The 24422-nt window shown below is 36.8% G+C and overlaps 1 long non-coding RNA gene across 1 annotated transcript in view; it reads left to right on the top strand.

The window, feature by feature from the left end:
- Positions 1–23413, top strand: part of LOC115831888 — a 409045-nt gene extending 385632 nt beyond the window's left edge. The window contains exons 3-4 of the long non-coding RNA XR_004027376.1: positions 17508–17629; positions 19210–23413. This is a non-coding gene — a long non-coding RNA (uncharacterized LOC115831888). The remainder of the gene's footprint in view (positions 1–17507; positions 17630–19209) is intronic.
- Positions 23414–24422: the final 1009 nt, after the last annotated feature.

The following is a 24422-nucleotide window of genomic DNA, read 5'->3' as shown; positions in this document are numbered from 1 at the left end:
AGGAATTATACTTGAAAGAGAAGGGCTAGAAAATAATTTGTAGCTATCTTTAATCTACACCTTCCATCTTCTGGCCATGAATTGTTTACTTTCTCTAGCATATAAAATACTTTCATCTCCTCCTAAGGTCTGCAAAAGTTTCATTCTCTTATGGCATCAGCTGGCAGTCCAGAATTTTGTCAACTAAATGAGGTCCATGTACTCTCTGCTCTCTCGCTTCCCCCTGCCACAATATGCAGGGGTGGGATAGAGATAGAGTCATTACAACAAATAATCCAGTTGTATAAGGTTCACAGCAATTTCTGAAATCCAGCATGGTTTAGGGGCTTGTTGACTCCCTAAAAATGATTCTCCATGAGTCTTGGCTATACCCTCTGGGTTCCTGATTCTTCCCTTTGAGTTATCCTTTCTTTTCCAATAGAAATTGCCAATATTTACATCTACATATTAATAGCTTTCTCAACCAGCTCTGTAGCTGTGGAAGTTTTGAGGTTCAAAGCCCTCTTATTTTGTACAATTTCTGTCCATTTTAGTCTAACCCAATGTAATTACTTTAAAAAGTTTTTGATTTCTTTTTTCTTTTTTAATTTTTTTGAAACAGGGTGTTGCCATATTGCCCAGCCTGGTCTTGAACTTGTGGCCTCAAGCACTTCTCCCACCTCAGCTTCGTAAGTAGCCGGGATTACAGGCATGAGCTCCTGTTCCTGGCTCAGTTTTTGGTTTCTTAGTTATCAATTAATAATATACTCCATTAGAGAAAAGCCATGTCTACAAATCTCTTTGAGATTAACCCTTTATCTTAGGCTTCCTATGAGATTGCTGAGTGAAAACACCCTAAAAACTCTTAGAAACTTCACTGTCTACTGATGAACGTTTTCTTAGTATGAACCCCTTCTGTAGCCCATGCTTCCCTCAGAACCTAATCCACCACGTTAGTGCTTTTACATTCATTCCCATGCTCGGTAGTGTCTTCATGGCCACTATCACCAAAGAATACATAGTTCCTATATAGAAGGTGTACTTTTTTTTCTGGCACTTGCTAGGTTTTCCTACCACCAGCTATACCCCCCAACACGCCACCCCATTTTTCATAGTCTACTGCTGCTTCTGTTGCCTCTTTCCGCAGGGATTTCTGAAAGGCTTTGTCAGCCTCAGCTGCTTTAATCGACACTTACACAATTTGAAATTTATCTTGCTATTTCCCTGGAAATGGAGTTCACGAATTTTGTTGTTGCTATTTTCCTTACCTCATAGAGTCCAAGAGAGGAGAGAAGAATAAGATCTAACCTGCTACCATCTTACTATCAGAATTAAAATGAAATTATTTTAATATTCTTATATATTTTTTAAAATGATCCCTCTTAGGGGTGTGTGTCAGAATGATAAGGGGTAAAAAAGAACATTTTGAAACAGCCGATTTGATATTTCCTTAATTTGTATGAACACAATTTATTGAGGCCACTTGGGTATCACAATTTTTATTAACAAGTAATATGTCAAATGAGACACCCCATCGTTCATTTCAGTAATGAGTTCAGATGGGGGTGAGAGTTAGAGATAAGATGAGAAAGTATATTGCATATATTAATGAGTAAAGTGGGAAGGAGGAAAAGGAGATTGGCTAAGAGGAGGAGAATAATGTCTAACAGCTAGTTTATAAGAAGTGACAAAATGAACTGAAGTCAAAGCGACTAAATGGAGAAGCCTGTCTGAATGGACTTCTCAATGAATATGACATTAATCTCGGAGGAAAAGTCCACAGTGTATTTACATTGAAAGAAGCATGCATGTATTATAGTATTATAAAACACAACATAAAAGTTAAATAAAGTTTTAAGTCGACATAAAAGATTCTATCTGGAATCCTCTTCAACCTGATCACATAGCTAGTTCTCATCATTCAATTCTCAGGTTAAATGTCACCTGTTGAGGAAAGACTGAATTCCCAACCCAAAGTACTCCCTGAGTCTCCACCTCATTAGCCCATTTTATTCATAATAGCATATTTCACTCCATTTTCAGTTTATTTACTTTTCATTTTTATGATCCTTTGTTCCACTCATCCCAATCAATTATCAGCTCCATTACAATTATATCTTCCGGATCTTTTCAATGCTATTTTCTCTACATCTGGACAGACCCTGGTGCCTAGTAGGACCACAATAACATTTTGTTTGTGAATAATAGAGACGGCATGGAAATTTCAGCCTGTCAGCAGCATGCCACAGGGATTTCCACTTGCAGGGATCTAGTCCTTCTTTTCTGCTCTTAGGCATACTTAGATGCAGGTGGGACTTTGTTCCAACAAATTGGTTATTTATAATATATAAGAAGCTAAAGACTGTATCATTTTTCTGTTGCGTTGGATCATCTCATCAGCACTCATTAATTTTGAGTTTGTAAGGTATGTATTTTGTTTCCGGTGTGGTCTAGTCATAGAGATAGTTTTATCTCCTACTTTCCAAATGTTGTTTGTTTCTTATAAATGGTTTCACTGGCTGTTTAATTAGCCAGGGCCTTCTTAACTTTATTATGCAATGACGATGATGATGAGAATTCTTCCCTTGTTCCTGAATTTAATAAGAATATCTCTAGTAATTTCACAATAAGGTGAGGCTGATGAATGATTTAAGAGCTCTTCTATATCATGGTTAACGAGTAACGGGATTTCATTTTATCCAATCAGATGTTTTCATAATAGTGCTGGTATTTGGTGATTTCACATCTATGTAACTGAGATAAATGCATAATTTCCTTACTTTCTTGTTATCCTTATCAAATTTTGATACCATATATGTAATTTTTAAAATCAGAAAACTAGCCAGGCGGGTTGTTGAAGCCTGTAATCCCCGCACTTTGAGGCTAAGGTGGGCAGATGGGTTGAGTCCAAGAGTTTGAGACCAACCTGGGCAACATGGCAAAACTCCATCTTTACAAAAAATACAAAAATTAGCTGGGCTTGGGGGCACATGCCTGCAGCCCCAGCTACTTGTGAGGCTAAGGTGAGACCATCGATTGAGCTCAGGAGGTTGAGGCTGCAGTGAGACACGATTGCACCACTACATTCCAGCCTGGGCAACAAAGAACCACCCTGTCTCAAATAATGAATAAGTAAAAATTTAATTTAAAAACTACTGTTTATTATTTTTAGATCCCAGAATAAGTAATATAAGGCCAGCAATTTTGTTCTTTGAACATTTAAAAGCAAAAGCTCATTAGTTAAAATAAAATACCATTTTGGCTTAGAGCCATGTTTGGAGATAATTTTTTTGTAACATATCCAATTAATTCAATGTTTACTTGTATATATGGATTGTCTAATTAAACATGGTACAATTGATAAATGTGTATTTTATCAGAAAATTGCCCAATTCATTCAAATTATCAAACTAATTAGAATTAGGCATTTTAATCTTCCATGACCATCTGTATCATATGATTTTGTTAAAAATAGTGTAGTTGTTAGGAGCACAGGTTTTGGAGTAAGGGTGAGAGGATTCTTCTTTGAAATTCCGTCATTGATACATAAGAAGCTTTGATATAATAGCAAGTGAAACCCCCAACTTCAGTGACCACATTTATAAAAAGAAAAAAAAAAAAACCCAGAAATAAACACTTTAGAGTTTTGTTTTAAGGATTAACTGAAATAATAGGCAAATCTTAAGTGTAGTGTCTGCTACATAAAAAGTACACAATACATCACAGGTATTATAATTTCAATCATTGTTTCTCTCTGGGTTTTATTTGCAGGAAATTTTTCTCTTCTTTTATACTTCCTGAATTTATTTAATATTTCTATTATCTTTTTCTTTTATAATAAATCATTTTCTGCTTTTATCTTCACTGTTATCTTTCTTCTATTTCCCTTAAGTGGGTTTCTTTTTCTAACTTCTTGAATTGAACTCTTGGTTTATTTTCATTTTTTTCTTATTTAATTGCAAAAATATTACAAGGCTGTGATTTTTCTCTTCATACCACCTTGGCTGCATCTCATAAAAGTTAAAATGTAATATACTAATTTTTATTATTTTCTAAATTATCTTTAACTGTTAACTTTTATTTCTTTTTGGTCTGAACAAAGTTATTTAGAAAAATTATAGCAACTTTTCTAATGGTTAGAGTTTTTGCTTGTTTTGTTTCTTTAGCGTTTTATTATTATTTCTTATATTATTTTATGTTAGTCAGAAAATGTACCCTAAATAATTTCTGCATTGTGGAATATACTAAAATATTTTCTGAAACTCTACATGCCTATTTTTTCTGCATGTTTTATAAATGTGATATATTCTATATTCTTTGTAGAGTTTATAGTCAAAGTATATTTTTTAATTTAATTTTATTTTTTCTATTTTTTTTTTTTTTTTCTTGAGACAGGGTCTTCCTCTGCCACCCAAGCTGGAGGGTGCAGTGGCATGACCATGGCTCACTGCAGCTTCAACCTCTCAGGATTAGGTAATCCTCTTACTTTGGCCTCCCAAGTAGCTGGGACTACAGATGTGCATTACCATGCATGGCTAATTTTTTGCATTTTTTGTAGAAATAGGATATTGCCATGTTGTTCAGCTGCTCTCAAACTCCTGGGTGCAAGCGATCCATTTACCTTGGCCTCCCAAAGTGCTGAGATTACAGGCGTGAGCCACTGTGCCCAGTTGAAAGTATATTTGTTAATTTAACTATATTAGTTAATTTTCAAATGGTCTCTATTTTTCTCTTAATCTACTAGAGACATCAATAACAGAGAACAGTGTTAGTCCTCTATAAAAACTGTTTCTGTACATTTTTAACATTATGTATTTGATTCCATTTTCTTAGCCTATAAAGATTTGTGGTGACCTTTTCACTACTTTATTTGAAAGTATACTTTTTCTGTATAAATGGTTTTTTGTAATTAGATTGCTTTTCCTGCAATATGCTTTTGGTTTAAATTAATATTTTCATCTCTACAATTGAACATATGGACTACTTTTTCTGGGTAAAAATAAAAGATATCTCAAGTGACTGGAAAGATCAAAGTCCATCATGATACATTTAGAGCAGAGTAACTGCCCTTGTTCTCTTCTGAAGGGAACATCTTTGCCTAAAGAATTTTCTGCTGACATGCAGGTGATAACATGCAACATTAGCATGAAAAGTTGTGAGAAGGAAGGATTTGCTCTTGACTAGTTAAGAAATAGGCTTAACAATTCACAAATTTCTTATGAGATTAGACTTTAATACCTAATAATCACCTTTGTCAAGGAAAATATATTTGACACTGTGGGAAATAATTGCAATTTATGGAAATGTTTTGAACCAAGAAAAGAAAAATAAAAAAGATTGCTAATCAGAGAATGGTTAATATGAAGTTGACTCACTGTGCTGGAGGGAAGAGGGATCTTGACCAGCTCATCCTCTGGTCTTTCTCTCAGACAAGACTTTGTTTGGCTCCCTAAAGTCATACTTCATGATCACAATTTAAATTCTTTTTACATAACACTTTAAAAGAGAGACTGCAGTTCATCCCACAGATACCTTTTCACAACTATCATTTTTAGATATCTAACCACATTGATGAATCCTTGCTTAATGCTTTTTTATTTGTTCTTATCTTCTTTTTCCAGTCACAGATGGTAGAGGACAGGACTCTCTTGAGTTTAGTTTGCTGTGTAGTAGGCTTAGCACAGAAACATGCTGTAAAGTCTGTCATGATGTGTTGCTGTCTCCTTTTACAAATATTATCCTTCCATAACTCTTCTCACTTTTCCCCCCAAAATGAGCAGAATAATTGATGGTAGTCCAAGTGTTAGGTAAAAAGGTAGCGTATAAAGGACAGAGAAGTTTTCACTTTTCCTTTAAATCTTCAAACCTGGGCCAAAATTATTTAAAAACTGTATTCGACAAGGCCGTAATATAAATGTAGTTTGAAATATTTTCATAAAATTTGCAATTGCATAGTTAATTGGGTGAGAGGGAGTAGCAGACAGTTAGGTTAGATGTAAGTTGCTGTATCATCTCATCAAAGGAATCTGAGTGGCCTCTTTGTCTCAATCTATCCATTAATTTTCAAATACATTTCAACCACTTCATAATCTACTGATTACTGAATGAGCTATTATCTATGTAGTCTGATTTTGGTGGGGGTGGGGGGGGGCGCTTAAAAGGAAAATTGTCTTGAACATGCAGTACCTGGTAGAGGTTTGAATAAAACAATGCCAAAATATACTGGCTCTATCTCAGGACATCCAGGATCCCTGAATAGTCTATAATTAAGAAGGAGTTGGAGGAGTGGTTCTTGCATTATGTAAAGGAGGGATACATATTGAATTAAGCAGTGGAGGAAGGGGAAGAAAACAAAGATCAAAGCCAAGTAACATCGGTTCCTGTTCTTGGCAATGACATTTATGATGAAAAAATTTCTTTTGTTATTTTGCATATTATACCACTCTTCTTCAAATCAATACACTATTGCAAAATTTGTAATTTACACTAAGTGATTTTGAGTATTTGAATGTTAAAGGACAGCTTTACCAGGTTTAGCTTTAGGAGGTCTAGAAATCTCTCCTAATACTTCCTGTGTGGGCCTTTATGTTGGAACATGAAAGCAGCTGACAATGTAAAGAGAAAGAAAACCCTTAAGAGTGAACATAGTTACTGGTGTCCCACACATAAACTATGCAGTTGGGAGTAGCCTCAGGGGGCCATTTCCAGGGAAAGCCTCACCTGGAGAGGTCAGAACCTCAGAATTTTAAAAGCAAGGGGCATGCTTCATTACAATGTGGGCTGGAGGTGAGCAAACATCCCATCACTCTGTAGAGAGGCTGTTTCAAGGCTCACCCAAGTGTTCAGGCATAAATACACAAGCAGGAGGCCCTTTAGAAGGAGTTCAGACAAGTTATATACTACCTGAATGTGAGCCAGGCCAAACTGCTCAGGCCTGAATTAAAAGGAAACAGTTTATAGGCTGTAGGGCCGCTTACCAATCCATCTTTTTCACTGGGGAGAAAAAAAATCCCTTTTGCAGAGGTGATGAAAACCTGTATTAAAAGGTGACACAGAAAAAAAAAGGGCTAAGCCAATTGGTGGAGTATTTCAAAAAATGAGAGAAAAAAAACCCAACATGATTTTTAAACTATTTAAGTGGAAAAGGCAAAAAGGGAAGAATAATTACGGTGTATTCTGTGATTAGTAGTTCCAGGTCAAATAATAATGACAGCAAAGAACACTTAGAAAAATTTAGGAATTATGTTATTTTTAAGTAAACATCTGTTTTTATGATAGCTACATGTATGAATATGTTGATGAACCCTTTACAGTAGTGTGAGATCTGAGGTTTGTAAAATTCAAACACCGCCAATTAAGTAGGCCCATAGCTAAAGGCAATGCTCTGGAAAAGTCTAGAAAGGAGAAGTCTAGCCAAAGCACAATTTATGAATTGGTAATTGCTCTGTTCTATTTTGGATATTAGTCTGTAAATGACCTTTGACATACCTCAAGCTCTCTTATGCACACAAGCCCATGGGCACTTGCAGATACGTGCACACCTCAGCGTAGATCATAAATGTTTATTACCATTGCCCATTATAGATTGAAAATAGAATGCACAGTGATACACATAGAGTATCATATTAGTGGTCTTTGAAAAGTGCCCATAAAGGACATATCTTATTCTTTTGCATTAACGTAAAACATATAAGAGGAATTGCTACATGGTTCTGTGACCAGAAGGGATGGAAATGTGTCACCCCGATCCCCCTACAAGATAGGACTTGTTGACTCAATTGCTGGAAGACAGCCTCCATTCGTCAGCTCCTCCAGGGTTTCCAAAGTTTTATGTGAGCTGCATGTTCCAAGACATGTTCTTGCCCCACCCCACTCCTTGCCCTGATAGAATGATTGATTGAGGCGGATGTAAATATCCATCATATTCCGCCTAAGGCAGGAGAACTCTGAAGGGCTCTATATGCACCTGAGCTTTTGGCCAAGGTTTTATTAGACCTCCATGGGTGTTCAATTTCTCCCTCTGACCAATGCTACCTCTTATTCTGACATACTTGACTTATCAAAATCACTCTTAATGCCTTCTTCCAAGAAACCTGGAATATGGTCCTGGAAATAAGACCATATTAAAAGGATTTCGGTAGGTGTTTTGTGCATCAAACTTATTTTATAAGTTGGGCAATGAAATTACAAAAGGAAGACAACCTGCTTAAATTGAATAGCGCATGACACATTAGGTATCAGGGCTATTTTCTAGTCTTTTGATTACCACTCATTCTTTTGATTGTGAGACTTATCAGGGACATGCGGTGAGAATGCATAACGTTGTAAGTTGTATTCCATTAGGAAGTGAAAATCTAGGCTATCAAGTAACTATAGTTGCATATTAAAATTATAGACAGGGTAACTAATAAACTAGGACATAGAGGCATATTAAATAACTTGAGTCACCACTGGCTCTACCTTTCTCTACATTTTCAGTAGAATTATGTAGCTAGAAGGGATCTTGGAGAACATGTAGTTCAAGTCTTTCAATGCAGAACCTGAAACTTTATGATCTCAGAGTTAAACATGAAAAGTAGACAAGATACTTTGAGAAGAAGTAGATAAACCCAAAGACAGTCAGTGCATTACCTGGTATTTGGGGAGTAGGTATGGAGTTAAGGACAATACATGTTATTACCTTCAGGTGGGTTCATCAGTTTTTTAGATAACGATTGAATACACATTTACTTCCCTTAACATGGAAAAAGGGCAGATGAAACTACATGACATGTCCTGTTGTTATCTTAGTTTCATGTATTTCAAACCTTTAAATTGAGTCAAATATAATCATTTAGATCATGGATGTTTATTTAGTATCCAGTATGTGCTAGGAAATGTTCTAGGTGCTAGGAATACAGTGATAAGTAAACTCCCAAAGTCTCTGACCTCATGGAGCTTGTATTCTGATAGAAGATATATGATAATTAAGTAAGCAAGTCAGTAAATAAATGTAGCTCATATATATTAAACTGTCAAGTATGTTTTAACAATAAAAATGAAGTAAGGTAAAAGGATAGTGTATTAGTGAAGGTTCTCTAGAGAAGCAGAACCAATGGGAGATGTAGATAGATGGATAAATGGATACATAGATGGATAGATGGATGGAAGGATGGGTGGATGGGTGGATAGACAGATAGATGATAGATAGATGGATGGATGTACACACACAGATATATAGAAAGAGATTTATTATCAATGAAGGATTAGCTCAGAAGCCTATAGAGGCTGAGAAATCCTATGATCTACTGTCTGCAAGCTGGAGGCCCCGGAGAGCCAGTGGTGCAGTTCCAGTTCAAGCCTAGAGGCCTGGGAACCAAGAGAGCCAAGAGATATAGGTTCCAATCTAAATTCAAAGGCCTGAGAACTGGGGGCCAATGATGTAAGTCCCAGTCAGGTTCTGAAGGCCCAAGAACCAGGGTTGCTAATACCCAAGGGCAGAAGGAAATGGATGTCCCAGTTTGAGCAAAGAGAAAAAATTTGTCCTCTCTCCACTTTTTTGTTCTACTGGGGCCCTCCACAGAATGGATGATGCCCATACCCATTGGTGAGGGTGATCTTCCTTACTCAGTTTACCAAATCAAAGGCCACTCTCTTTGGGAAACACCCTCAAAGACACACCCAGAATTAATGTTTTATGAGCTTCTTGGCATCCCTTAGATCACTCAAGTTGACACATGCAATTTACCATTACAGCCAGGTGTGGTGGCTCACACCTGTAATCCCAGCACTTTGGGAGGCCAAGGCAGGAAGATTGCTGAAACCCAGGAGGTTGAGGCTGCAATGAACCAGGATCGTGCCAAGGCACTCCAGCCTGAGTGACAGAGCAAGACTCTGTCTCCACCTCCAAAAAAATACTTAACCATTACAGACATTGACATGGCAGAATATTCTAGGTGGGATTGTTAAAGTTATACTCTGGAAGGTTAAATTTGGGTAGAAAGGTGGTTGAGGAAAGAAAGTGAGCCATGCAAATATCTGGAATACAAGTATTCCAAACAGAAAGTAAAAGCCCTGATATAGGAAGGGTTTTGGGGTGTAGAGGAATATGAAGGCAAGGGTTGTTGGAGTGCAGGGAGTGAGTTGAAGTATGATAGGAAATTAAGTCAGAGTGGTTGTCAGAATCTCATGACTTAGAAGCCATGATAAGGATTTCGAATTTTAATCTAAGTATAATGGGAAGGCATTGGAAGGTTGAGGGTAGGAACATGATATAATATATCTTTTAGAAAGATCACAGACAACTATGTGGAGGCCAAATTATAGAGAGTAAAAGTATCGTAGAAGCAAGTAGTATGAGGAGTACTGAGAGACTATTGCAGTAGTACAGAAAAATGATGGTACTGGCTTTGCTTATGGTGATAGCCATGGAAATGATAAGTTGTTGAATTTTAAATATGTTTTGATTAGGAACTGACAGTTTTGCTGTTGATTTGGATTTGGGGTGTGAGAGAAGGAGAGCAGTCAACGATGACTCTCAGGTTTTTTGTTGTTTTTTTTTTTTCTGAGCTACTGAGTAGATGATGGTTCATTTACTTAGATGGTGGCCACTATGGGAAGAAATAAATTGATGCCATAAGTAAGCATTGAACTGTTGCCAATGGTTCATCTGTGGCATGATTAGGTTTTCAGATCTCTCTTGATCCAGTTATGGCTCTGTTTTTGGTTATTAGTGCTCCACCATTTAGTTGGGGTCAAAACAAGTACAAAACAAGAATCTGACATGCTAGAGTGCCAAAAGAGAGAGAGAAAAAAGGAGACCTGGAAAGCGTAAGATTGTAGGATGGAGAAGCAATGATTATGGTGTTTGTCTTTTTTTTTTCTGGAATAGTTGCAACAAAGCATATGAGACGCTCTGCCCTTCTGTAAGGAATGTAGAAAATATAATACAAGGGTTCTTTCAAATTCTATAATGTTCCCCATTTTTATTGATATTTTCCTAAAATGAAATAGAAATGAATAATGCAAATAACCTTTCTGATTGCAATTTTCATTTCTATTCCTCAAAATACAGTGCTTCACCCACAGCTGTATAATATTCATTGGCAAAATAAACAAATATAAGAAAATTTTCTGATTACCCTCTTCTCCTCACAGCATTTTCCTGCTGTCTTTGGTAAAGGACTGCTTTATCTATGGCTTCATGTATGTTTGTGAAAAGGAATGTTGTTTGCAAGTATTGAAAGATGTGTGTTTACATTTAAGTTTCCTTTGAAATTTCAGTCACACTACTTAAATTAGTTTATCTCAAAAAATACTCATAAGGTCACAGATACTGCCTCAGCTAAGATCCTCTGAGAATTTGAAGCCTCACTTGGTCTCAATGCCAAGAGGGTAATATTTGAATAGTTGATGTTGACTAATTCTACTACCTACCATACCATCTTTCATCCAACCGGCAACAAATTCCCAAAAAATACATTCTTTGCCAGTTCTGCCAAGACGAATATGCATTTGCCTTAGGAAAGTTTTGCCAAAAGCAGGACATGTTGGTGAGAAGCCCTTATCAAAATCATCATCCCATTATTATAATCATTATCATCATCACATTATCATTGTCATCATGTCATTATCTTGGGGTGGGAGGCAAGAAAAGCTTGCGATAAGATGATACATTTCTTAGACACACAAGAGTATTTCTAATTTGTTTTCCACACGTCTCATAGACTCTGTGCCTTGAGATCTTTTAATACGCATGTTCAGAGACTAGTGGTTATAATAAAGCGAAACTTAATTGATGTGCTGCAGTAATATGTAGCTCCAACTAACCCTTATAAAGTGACAACCCATCTACAGAGAAAAATTCCAATCCTTAATTATTATTAATATTGCTATCTACGTGGCTCTGAAGCCATTTCAATGGGCATTGCATTTTCAATATAGGTCAATTAATTTCATATTAATTGCTGTTATTATGTTGCCCCAATTGACCTATTTCATATATGCAAGGCTCCAATGTAGAGGAGAAAAAGACAACAGAGCAAACCTTTCCTTTTAAGCTGCTGTAATGTCCCGTCTTTCTGGAATTGCATTCAGAGTAAGGATTTTGCATGAAAGGGCTTCAGGAAGTTACAAAACTCCTTTACATGGCCTGTTGGATCTGTGTACAATTTCTAGCATTACCCAGAATAAATACCAGGAGACTGGTGTGGTTTATAGAAGAGTTTATAGAGAAAAAAAAATCCACCCACCAGCTCCCATGCTGAGGATTACAACCAGGTCCCTGCTGCCAAGTTCTGTGTTTAGGTAAAGCATGAGAAAATCTGCCATTTTTTTTTAAAGTCACAAAAGGGTTTCTATAGTATGGAGCGGTAAGAAGCTGACAGCTTTTTATGCATAAAAGGCAGCTGTTCCTTCTCAGGTAATATTATTAATAAACCCTAAGGTAATGTTTGCTCTGAAATATGTCTAATTGAAATAATTTACTCTGACCCTTGGAGGATTATGAAACTGTTTTCATCATGTTCACACACAGCAAAATAATTATGAGATGCCATATGGAAAAGCCATCATGTGGTAGATGTCTTTCTGAATCTATATTTTTGAAATGTTTCCCACAGATAAATCATATAGCTAATTTACAAAGTAGAGGTGAGCAGTCCCCTTTCCCTGTGCAGATCTGATGTGAAATGTTTGCAGACCCAGAATATTAACAGGGGCGTTGACATCAGTAATTACTATAGTTATGAAACATTTTTCACAAAGTATTATGAGAGCAATACTTAGTTACATAGGGAGGAAAAAAAGCATGGGACTTTTTACATCGTGTATGAAATATGTAGGTACCGACAGTCTCAGAAAACAGTGTGGGCACATTGGTGACTGAGGTGCTTTTTGCCTGTAGCATAAAATCTGTCTGGAAAGTTCCAGCAATTTCCACTGAGATAGCACATTTGGCAAGATGAGGCTGAGTGTGGTATGTAAGGACTTTCGGGAAAACTTGTCAGCTTTCACAGGGAAAGGTCCAAGTGTTTATGGGAACTATGAAGTGGTGTTGGGTGGCTCTCAAAGGGATCTGTGGGGTCACTGGGGACAGGCATTTGAAAGCTTTTTGATGGAAGCTCTTCTGAACTTATCAAAATGGTTAAAAGTCTGGCTGTGAGTCTCATGAGAGCAGACTTTCTTGTGAAATTTCTGGTATGGTACTTTCCTGCTGGGGTGAGAACATCTTAGGAGGACAGAGTTTCTCATCATATTTTAATTCTTGGGATCTGTGTCCCTGCTAAACCCAGGAAATGGAGAATCGCAGGAAACAGCATTACTTTCCAACCTCTGGGAAGTTAAGATCAGATTTCTCTAGAGTTTCAACTGTTTAAGTAAATCAACTTGCCTAACTTCCTGGCCATCCCCCCTCCCACCACCATAAAAAAGGTGGGGCACAAGAAAAAAAGAGAAAGACAAAAAAGAGGATTTTTAAAAAGTGTAATTTACTTTTCCATAAGTTCCCAGTTTCTACAGACTTCCATCAAGCAAGAAAATCAACAAGGTAGTAAATTATAGCTTGTTAACCCTGTTGTACTTAAAATACTTAGTCTGCTTTTTCTTACCTCTCCCTCAGGGGTATCAGAAGCCTCTTTGACCCTTAGTGTTGTCAGTTATGTGAGGGATCTCCAGCTGCCCATTATTGGATTTCAGAGAACTTGGTCACAGTTGCAACAAATGAGCATTTTCTTCTTCTAACAGCTCTTTTGAGGCAGACACTGGGATGTGGATCATGAGTCCGGTCAGTCAGTGTCATCTCACAATTAGCTAATAGTTGGCACATGGAAAGCCTAGTTCCAATCCCCATGGGTCCTTGCGGGAGCCTCCCATTTGTTTACAGCCTCATTTTACTTCCATTCTCAGCATTCAATTATCCTTAAACTTTCAAAGAAAAACAAATTTACATAAAAGCTCATGTATGTGTATATGATCTACAAATATTTACAAGGTTATTTTAGAAATGCATGACAGAAATTTTTTCAGTTTTCCAAAATTGCAGTCTACCTTCCAAAACAGAACATGGGATTTAAAAAAGAAATAGTGAAATGCAACTGGAAACCTGACAAAACTATGAAACTGCTGCTATTTTCTAATATATTTCAGGTCAAATCCTTGTACTTCCCATTTTTAAGCAACTGCCAAACCTTCGTTTTTGTATCTACTAGACATCTGTGCTATTGGTTAGCACTATTTCTAGCTATTGACTATCCTAAAATAAAGGTAACATATTTTCTGTGATTTATAGTCTATCATTATTATAGTGCAGCCTCTGAATGCATGAACTAGAGATTTATTGCACACTCGTGTCTTTTACTAGACTCATGTAATAGAGGAAAGGTAAAATGTCTTGGCTTGTTGAGGGCTCCCTTCTTCAAGCAGTTGTCTTTTTGGTGCGGGGCATGCAGCTTGATTAAACTACGTCAAGAAGGTCATTGACCAAACGTTGTCTTTAATAGTTTCCCATAACGTGTATTCCTCATAGGGAGCTTTTCTCAGCTCAGGTTATTTCCACCAATGTTCTCAAACCAAAAGAATGGTCTTTGCAGTAAACCGACAAATTCCCACATTTCATCCTTTATCTCACACGTAAGTGATGACAGCATTTATATTTCTTCTGCTGTCTGGGCCAAGAACAACTGGATTAATGAGGCTATCTCTTTTTCATAAGTGCATTATACTCTCTCTTTGACCTTTTAAGCATGGGAATTTTTGATTTTATAAGACTGATTAAGGAGGAGAATTCCCCATCCCCATGCCACTGTACTTCTCTTCACATTTCCCCCGCGAAATGGCCAGCCATCAACAAGGATGTATTAGTAAATATACACACAGACATATACATTCTATGCACACTTTCACATCAACTGGCATGTAGTGTCTATAGCAAAGGTAGAAAGCAAAATTTGCTGTAGGATTGCTTTCTCATGTTATATCACACTCCACAACACTTTTTGAAAGACATTATCACAAAAAGATAAACTGCACAAGTATTTCAAGAAATATATTAGCTAACACTAAATGTATAAAATTTAGGGAAGATAATCTGACACCCAATTTCCTTTTCAGAAATATATGGGTGATATTTTCATGTGTTCTTACCCATTATTGTTTATTAATATTGTAGTTCCTGATTCCTGATTATATTTTTATATGTGAATGGCTGATAACTATGTGGGAATAGAAACATTAGAATATGGCTAAATTCGCAAAGCCAGAAACAAACTAGTGCTTCTTTCATATCCTTCATTCAGGCACCACAGTGCTTATAAATTTTTATTTTGGACTGAAGAATCTCATTATGAGGTCAGTATTTTCCTCCTATCTTTATTCCAATGAAATTTAGCCGATGCTAAGGCAACGAATTGATTATGTCCTAAAAGAGAATGTTGACAGAGGGCAGTTTCTCAAGACATTGCTAAGTGCACTTGGCTGTTGAGTAATTAGGCTTCCTGTTCTCAGAGCATCAGAACAAGCAAATGAGAGTTGCCTTAAGGTTTCCTTGTTTAGAACATCACTTATTTTTGCCATTTCAGAATCAGGTAAAATCTTTTCTGGTAAAACTTAAACAGTCCACCAAATTCTTTTATTCTATTAGAGTATCAATTTAAATGAAAATATCCCTAGAAATTTCATTTTTCCTCATTTTTTCTCCATTTGACAAGAACAGAAAAAGGGGCTGGTATCGAAACCACTCATAAGTTAATTGCAAATGGAAAAGAGGACTTGGAACTGAAGTATCAAGAAGGAGGCTGGGTCTTTTCCCAAATCTCTAGTTTCTACTAAGCATCTGTCAAACAGGGAAATCCCATTTTGCTATCCTACAGGGATCTCATAATGAACACATACAAAGAGGAATTTTAAAATTCTTATTCTCCAAACTGTTTCTTCCTTTATCTGGTGCATTTCAATAAATTATGCCATTATCTATGCAGTTGCTTAAAATAAAAAAAAAAACAACTATTCTCCTTGATTCCTCCCTTTCTTCAACACCTACAGTATATATAGCACGTCCTCTACTCTGTTTAAATCTCTTGGTACCTACTGCTAACACCCTAGCACCTCAATTTAAATCACCATTATCTTTCACCTAAACTACTGAAATAACTGTGATCAGTTAGGGTCAAATGAGAAAACAGAGTCAGTGCTTGGGAGTATGTAAGAAGCCTAAAATATATGACAAAGGAATTAGAAGGCTGAAAAGCCAACCAAGGATGGTGTGCCAACCCACACAAGTGTTGCCATTCCTAAACCTGGAGGGCAGAGGGAGAAGATGATATTACCAGAGCCTAGGAACCAGGGCCAGTCAGCTGGAGGTGAAACCACAGTGAGAGCGGCTGTTTAGATCCCTGAACCATGAGGAGATGAGGCCATTACTAGAGCTTTTACCAGAAGCAGTGGGAGGGTTGGAATGGGGAGCTTAATTTATCCCTTCCTTCAGCCTAAACTCATAATTAGGGCTTCCCATTTACCCCACCTAGCTAGAAAGCAGTTGACAAAAAACCTTGAATGTGTTTGTAAAAGCTAATTTCTGGCAAGCAGAATAAGCGTGGGAAATGAATCTGTGAGCAGTAAGGAAGTAGGAAGTAAGGAAGTAGCATAGTCCACCCCTTTTCCTGTGCAGCGTGCATTTTTGCTAACCATATATCATTTATTCCCATGAAACAATGACTTCATTCTTCTACCTAATAAAATGCAACCCATAACACAAATGAAGATGCTGTCACACCTCTCCACAAAAGGGACACAAAAAGTCTCATCTTCACTTTTCATTCTCAAAGTTGAAGGTGGTCAAGTGATAGAATGTCCTCTTCATCAGGTCTAGATGCAGTTTCTCAGACTACAGTGATTTGTGAATTAAAATGAAAATCTATGCATCATGAACACTCCCTCACAGACCATATGAATAGAGAAAGAGGAAAGGGCAAAATAGAAATAATTTGTTAATATATACATAACAAAAGCAGGCAGAGCTAGCATCACCCTCATATCTGTCTCTAATCTTGAGTGTGCTGCCTTCCTTCATTCTTTTATGTTCCTCTTGCCCTCAACCAGAACCTCAATTGGTCAGGGTTATTTATCTGGCTGGTGAACCAAGACTTCCTCCCTGAAGGGTTGGAACCCTTAGTGATTTTGGCTTTACTGGATAGTTGCATTTTGATTTTTACTACTAAGCTTGAAAGTATTAAGGGAAGGTGAGAGTAAATCCCATCGTGTTTCAGCAAAAACAATTTTCAGTTGTTAGGATCAATCCCCACAACCCCTTTCTTTGGCTGATGGCTCAATGGCAGGAGAAGCCCAAAGTATATCAAGGTGGGGGTTTCAGTTGTATTTCAAAGGGACAATTCTTGTGTTATTAATGTAAGTATTTCTTTTTTGGGAACTAAGACCTCTAAATCTGCTGAGTATGAAGTTATAAAGACAGCAAAAATGATACAAGTATAATTATTTAGTGTATTAACAAAAATGGTAATTCCATTTACCCATTTGTTCCAAACCTTTATATTCAGGCCATGAGAGAAGCAGCACCTTATAATGGTTCCTTGTTCAAAGCACTCAATATTCCTAGGATGTGGTCTCCCAGCTAACTTCATAACTGAATCATCAGTAATTAATTTCATTGTTCTATTAGGTAAGTTTTCTTCAGACAATAGGGTACATTACAAGACAAGTAAATTTCATGGGTATAAATTCCTTGCTGCACATTTTGCTGTGAAATGAGCTCCAACATGTCGTGGGATTCTATGAAGATTAACAGTATATTTCCATAAGTTCATGAAATGATAGTGCTGGCAGAAGCATAGCAAATCCATGTATAGAATAGATATCCATCTAATGAAGCCAAATTTCTGCCCCTTCCAAAATGGTTCACTGTTGATTACAGAGGACCACTGTAAGCAACCTGCCACCTGAAAGCTGCTAATCCCTTTGATAATGATGCTCTGTCAGGTATTAAATATTGGTCACTGAGGTTGTACTTAGAAACCATGTTATCGTGATAAAGTGGAGATGAAGACTGTGAGGTTGAGGCCTTGCATTGCCTCTGTCTGTCATGACGGCATCTTTGTGCAGGGGCCCATTGGATAAGCACTGGGGAGGGATGCTGCCTGATAGCCTTTGTATGAATTATTTTGACAATATGATTGTAGAGAACTTCCTCAAGAATGGATGTTCTCAACAATCATAGAGCATTTTACACAGGATACAAACATCTTCATGCTTTGTGCCCAGTTTCGGTACATTCACATAACGTTTTTCCCAGACAGTGCTCACTAATCTCACACTCTTCTATTTCCTGGCCAACTAGCCACCCAACAGTGACTGCCTCTAAATCAGTCTGAACCTCAGGCCATTTCTCTTCCCAGGCATACTAAATAACAAGACTTCCTGCTCCAAGTTTTGCCCACGAGAGAGGCTATCTCTTCATCACTTTTCTTTAGGGACACCTTTGGGTGAGGCTGCAGTAGAATAGCAATCCATGGCTGGCCAGTACCAGCATATGATGTGACCCAGGTCAGTTTTTCTTTCTCAGTCAAATGGTCATAGGAACTCCCTTGTAGGTCACATGGGTGAACTGAGAGAGGCAGTGACAGTGCCAGCTATTTCACCTGAAAATGAAATCAATTATATTGTACCTTTTCAAAAGGCTGCCTCTCTCTTCTAGTCCCTGGAATTATCTACTTGTCACTCTTCTCAGTCATCACCTCTTAGGGGATGTTAGGAAATCCTCCATTTGGAATATCTTTAGCCCTTCACGTGGGTGCTATTTTCAGGGGCTGGGAATTGCTTTACCAAGTTTCCACTTTGAACTCCTCAGTAGGCCTGCATTTTTTTTTGTTTGTTTGTTTTTGACTGCAAGACTTGTAACTTGTGGAGTCCTAATTTTTGAATCTGGATCTTCACCTTGAAATAGAATTTCTCTGTAGAGTTCTTTTCCATGGGGATAATTGTTACCCTCACTGGTCAAAGCACACATAGGCACACGTCTGGAGGTAGGACCTGGGAAATCCAGCCTCCAGCAGTTTCCTCATTTCTTCCTTATTTCCACTTTTATCACAGTAAACTTCCAGTGTCTCTGCTATTGCTCAAAAATTTATCTTGGGGAAGAGAATTTGTATTTGATAATTCCAGAAATCATGAGAATAACTGATGCTGGACATTTTTCTACAGATTACCTGAACCTCTTGGCCGTTTGCTCTGTGTTTCACACAGGACTTTAATGAAGACTCTAAGGAGGACCTGTATCTGCTGGCATCCTTAGGGCAAGCCACAGAAACAAGTTTTGGATACTTGAAGCAGAAAATAGAGTTATTGAAAACTATTGTGGAGTTTACTGTGAGCCAGAGAACCAGGCTGGGGGGCTGTACCACTTAGAATGAGATCCAAACTCACACCATAGTTCCATCCTTGAGGTCGCCATGTTGCTGCCACCCCTCCTGCCACCCCACCACTGAAGCTTTGGATGCCAGATTCTGGGCACAGCTGGGAGAAGTGTTGCTTATTACCATTTTAATATGTTTTCTTTCAAGACCTTTTCAAAATATACATACATATTTTTATTTCTATTCAAAATGGGATACATTTTTGAAGGTTAGCAATATATTGTGAACATTTTCTTTCCATGCTCAGAAACATTTTTCTATAATATAATTTGTAGTGATATATAGTAAACTATCTCATAGACCTACCATAGTTTACCTAACAAATCCCAAATCATTTGTGCCATTTCTAAATTTTTATTATCTTATGTAATGCTTTAATGAACATCCTTGCATTTATATTTTATACAATTTTAGAAGTTGAATTACTGGTTCAAATATATGGTGATTTTTAATTCTTCTGTTGAATATTGACAAATTGCAATCCTGAGAGTTATCCTGAAGGATACAGTACATGCCCAGGGTTCTTTTTTAAGAAATAATTTGTAATGTGAAACAGAATAGGCTAAATGTTTTTTATTCTCTTAGTCCTACTCTGTCATTCTGCAGAGTTTCACTTATTTGGATTCAAATTCTAATTCCAGCCTACCTCTCTTTTTATGTAATTGTTAGGAGGATTAAATTAGATGCATAAAATTGCTGCTTACTACACACATTGCACAAACTAAAAACTTTTCAAAGGTTAACTGTTTTTCTGGGTTGTTTTTAAGAGACAGGTTCTTGCTCTGTTGCCCAGGCTGGAGTGCAGTGGTGTGATCACGGCTCACTACAACCTCATCCTGCTGGGCTAAAGTGATCCTCTTGCCTCAGCCTCCTGAGTAGCTAGGACTACAGGCACGTGCCACCATACCCAGTTGTTTTTTTAAAAAGACATTTTTGTTGAGGCCGGGTCCCCTTTGTTGTCCAGGCTGGTCTTAAGCTCCTGGCCTCGAGCGGTCCTTCCACTTCTACCTCCCAGAGTGTTGAGATTAGAGGTGTGACCCACTCCACCTGACCCAACAGTTAACTGTTATTATTGTTATTATTAATCTGGTTTTTTCCATTCATTTCCTCATTAGTCAACTTTTATTGTTTCAGTGTTATTTTATTGTTTTTCAAAGACTCCTTATAGTCACAATATGTACATAACAAATTTTACCCTTTAAGGACACTGAGGTTCCAAATGAAAATGGTATTGTTAAGGTGAAACAATTATAGATATAAGAACAACTTTTTTTCTGTGAGTACTAGATTTCATATTATCCTTAATGTCTTTCTAGGAAGTAACCAAGTGATTTCTCATAAACTGGAAAACATTATTTCCACTGATATTCTTAAAAATATTTAGGATTAAAAAATGTATTTTAAATTCTTCTTGACAGAAATCATTTGTTGCAATTACATTGCCAATTCATATATATATTACATATATGTCACCTTGACTTATAGTAACCTGAAGGGGAAATTTGTAGGTTTAGCAAATCCCTTTGAGTAACACCCACAGAACTGAAATCTTATTCCGTTGCTTGGTGGTCTTCTACCAATCCAGTCCTCCTGAGGACCATAAAAACTATTGGTTCCTCTCCTAAACTGCTGTAAAATATATCCTGTGAGACCCAGGGGAAAATCTTTCTGAGGCTGAGCATTCCGTGGAGACTCAATATTCCAGATTTTGAAATGTAGCTAGAAGTGGAAATGGATTTATTTCTCAGGATCTCTTTGTTCATAATTAAGGATATAAAAAATAGAGTTGAGAATGTGAGTGAAATATAATTGAAAAGAAAAGCCTTGATTTTACATATAAAATATCTTTACCAGATGGGTGAAGTAAGGTAACTTAAGACAATACTTAAAATTCAATAACAGTGATGAAACTGTGAAATAGAAAACTTTTGGCACCCATAAGCTAGTTCCTAGAAAGAAGATTATCATATATTGTTAATGTGTTCACACACTTAACAAATATTAATGTGTTCATTACATTTAAGGCATGAGAACTTACACATCATTCAATGGTGATATTAATAATAATTCAGTGATCATTAATGATGTATATGCTGTTAAAAACCACAAGGCAAGTTTATTTTTCTGTTTTCTCTGAGTTCACTTGACTTTCCCTAATTTCTGAAGAATTCATTCTTTTCTGTGTGTGCTAAGAAAGAAAGGCATTAATATTTATTTAATTTTAGTCATTCATTTAAATATAATCTGTCTTGTTCTAAAATGTATTTATGGCCAACGTGTTTCTATTTGTTGTCAAGAATTATTTAATAATTTGTGTATTTTTCTAGCAGTATTGTCTTCCATTTTTCCCTCCACTCATTGGGAAAAATTCCCGATTTCTTTCTTTCCCTTCCTCAACGCCATCAAATATAGAACACAATCCCTTGTGTGCTCAGTAAAATATCCCTGTGGAATTCAAAGTCTTTGATAACATTTAATTTTGGTCTTGGGTCACAGTGACATAGACTTAGTTATCACATTGACACTCGCTTAATTAAACCTTTCTGCATGATTGAAAAACCTGGTTCCAATGTCTTGAGTTCTGAGATCTGTTTCAGCAGAAAAAGCCCATTTTTTTTTTGTTATGAATTCAAGGCTTGTGTTCTTTAACTGTATTCTGGATAGAAGGGAAGGCATTTGCAGTTTTTGAGTATCTACCATATGAATTTTTTTTTTTCTTAGTAATCCTCACAGTCACCTTTTGTTTTATTACCTTGTCCCTTTTAAGAATGTGTAAAAAAGTGTAATGCTAATTAGTAAAGCTGAGATTCAAATCCAGCTTTGCCTTCATTTATTCAAACAGCAAACATGTATCATATGCCTTATTGTATAAGAAAAGTTGTCCTAAGTTATAGAAGTGCTATAGTGGTAGAAGTGATTGCAAAGTTGCTTCATACTCTGCAGTACTGTTGCTGAAATATTTTAGGTATGTCCTTGGTATTTGTCAAATATTAGAATTCTAATGTAGTAAAATCAAATTTAATTTGCAACTGAATCATGCACAAACGAAACGGCAGCAAACAGAAATACACGGATCGTGTCTACACTGGCATGGTCATTAACAGTGAGAAGGTCCTCATGTAGTCTAGTTTAGTCTGAGAATCTGCAGCATGGAATATTCATCTGGACTCAAAGCAAATACTCAGCTGGTATGTTCCAGTACACCCATAGCCAGAGGTAGATGTTCATGAAACTGATCGTATGAAACTTATTTATACTTAGGATCCTGGGAGAGGCCCTAGTAATAATCTTTTTTCCTGTTTTTTCTTTTCTTTATTTGTGAAAGTAAGACAATTTGTATTTATTTTCTTCATGGACATATTCCAAATTGTATAAATGTTAGTCTGCACAAATCATTGATCCATGTCTAGTTGTATTAATTTTAAAAATATTGACCTACTTATATAACTTGTTAGATAGTCCTCAGGCGTTATCCCTACACTCTAGCTCCAAGGGCTTCTCCTTAGAAATCATCTAGATATCTTTATGGTCCAGCAATGGAAAGGTTATATCGGCGCAGCAGGGAGACTGCAGGACTGTGCCCCAGGTCCAGGGGTGGCATCTGTTTGGATTGGTTGTTCCATGTGCTATATCAGTGCTTAAATATTTTGAATATCACCCCAAGTAAACCTGAAAATCTAACTAAACTTCAAAACTCTCATAGCTATTGAAGGACACTCTTAAAGCAACTCCAACTATTTTGTCAGGATATATTATTCATATGTAGAATAGCTGTATATGTGTGCATATATACGGCACGTTTGTGTGTGTGCGTGTGTGTGTGTGTGTGTGTGTGTGTGTATGAGTAGAATAGTCCTAAAGGAATGTTCAACATTAAACATATAATGCCGAGGAATCTTCTGAGGTATTGGTATTGTCTGTTTCTTATCTGTGTGCTGATTATAGAGGTAAGTTAAGTTTGTGAAAATTCAGAGAGCTATACAATTATGTGCAATTTTCGCATTACATTATCATTAAATACAAAGTTTAAAAAAGTGGAGTAAGAGTTTTCCAAAGAGATTGTACTAATTTATATTACCATCAGCAATGTATTTAACGTAGGCCTTTAAAGGAAATTCTAAAAGAAAATACAAACATATCCGTAATTTTACCAACAAAATACATCTCTTTTTAATTTTTATGTGTCCCTTACCATTTTGGCAATTTTTAAAAATAATTCTTTTTTGATCTAAGAAGAGAGAATGAGGACTAGTTAGATACAATCGTAGCTCATTGTCATGTGTCTACAAATAATATCTAATAATAGAATACTAAATTAAATTTTGCCTGTTTGTTAACCATATCATATAAAAATGGCTGGGTACATTTTTACAAAACTTGGAGTCTACATTTAAGATGGCTTGACCTAAAAGCCTAGTTTACCTAGCATACAAAGAACTCCTCTTGTAAGTCACGCAGTTTTGCAAAGACATATGTAATTATTATCCAGAGCAGCTCATGTAAGGCTAATTGGGAGAAAAAAAGGCGTATTAAAGCAGGTGCTACTGACAGAAAGAACAAGCTGTGTTTTCAGCACAACCTCCAATTGGAATGACCCAAGGTGGACACTTACAATGGAAGGCTGCTCCTCACAAGGGCATCGACAACTAGGACGTCCTTCCCGACTCTTCTCTTGAGTCCTTGAGTTTCTTTGCACTCCGCTGCTTTCCTCCTACCTCGTCTTTTTTTTTTTTTTTTTTTTTTTTTTTTGGTTTGTTTTTCTGTCTCCTTCTTGTCGTATCTGTAATTCTCCCTTGTTCCTCTGTGCTGTCCTGGGCTGCTTCTCTTCTTCCTACCTTCTCCTTCTCTAAGCGAACTCTTTCAGTCCTGTTTTACAAACACTCTTTTTGGGGGATGACTCCCGAATCACCTTCTTCCAACAAATCTCTCCTGAGCTCCAGACCTTCTACCAGCTGCTGATCTGACACCTCCACTTTCACACCTCAGGAGCAGTTGAAACTTAAGATCTGTTGATTCCTACTCTTCCTCAATCAAGTCCTGCTT

Source organism: Nomascus leucogenys, chromosome 20 (assembly GCF_006542625.1).
Source record: "Nomascus leucogenys isolate Asia chromosome 20, Asia_NLE_v1, whole genome shotgun sequence".
In the NCBI taxonomy this organism is placed as follows: Eukaryota; Metazoa; Chordata; class Mammalia; order Primates; family Hylobatidae; genus Nomascus; species Nomascus leucogenys.
The sequence above is the reverse complement of the archived record's forward strand: the minus strand, read 5'-3'. Positions and strand labels throughout refer to the sequence as shown.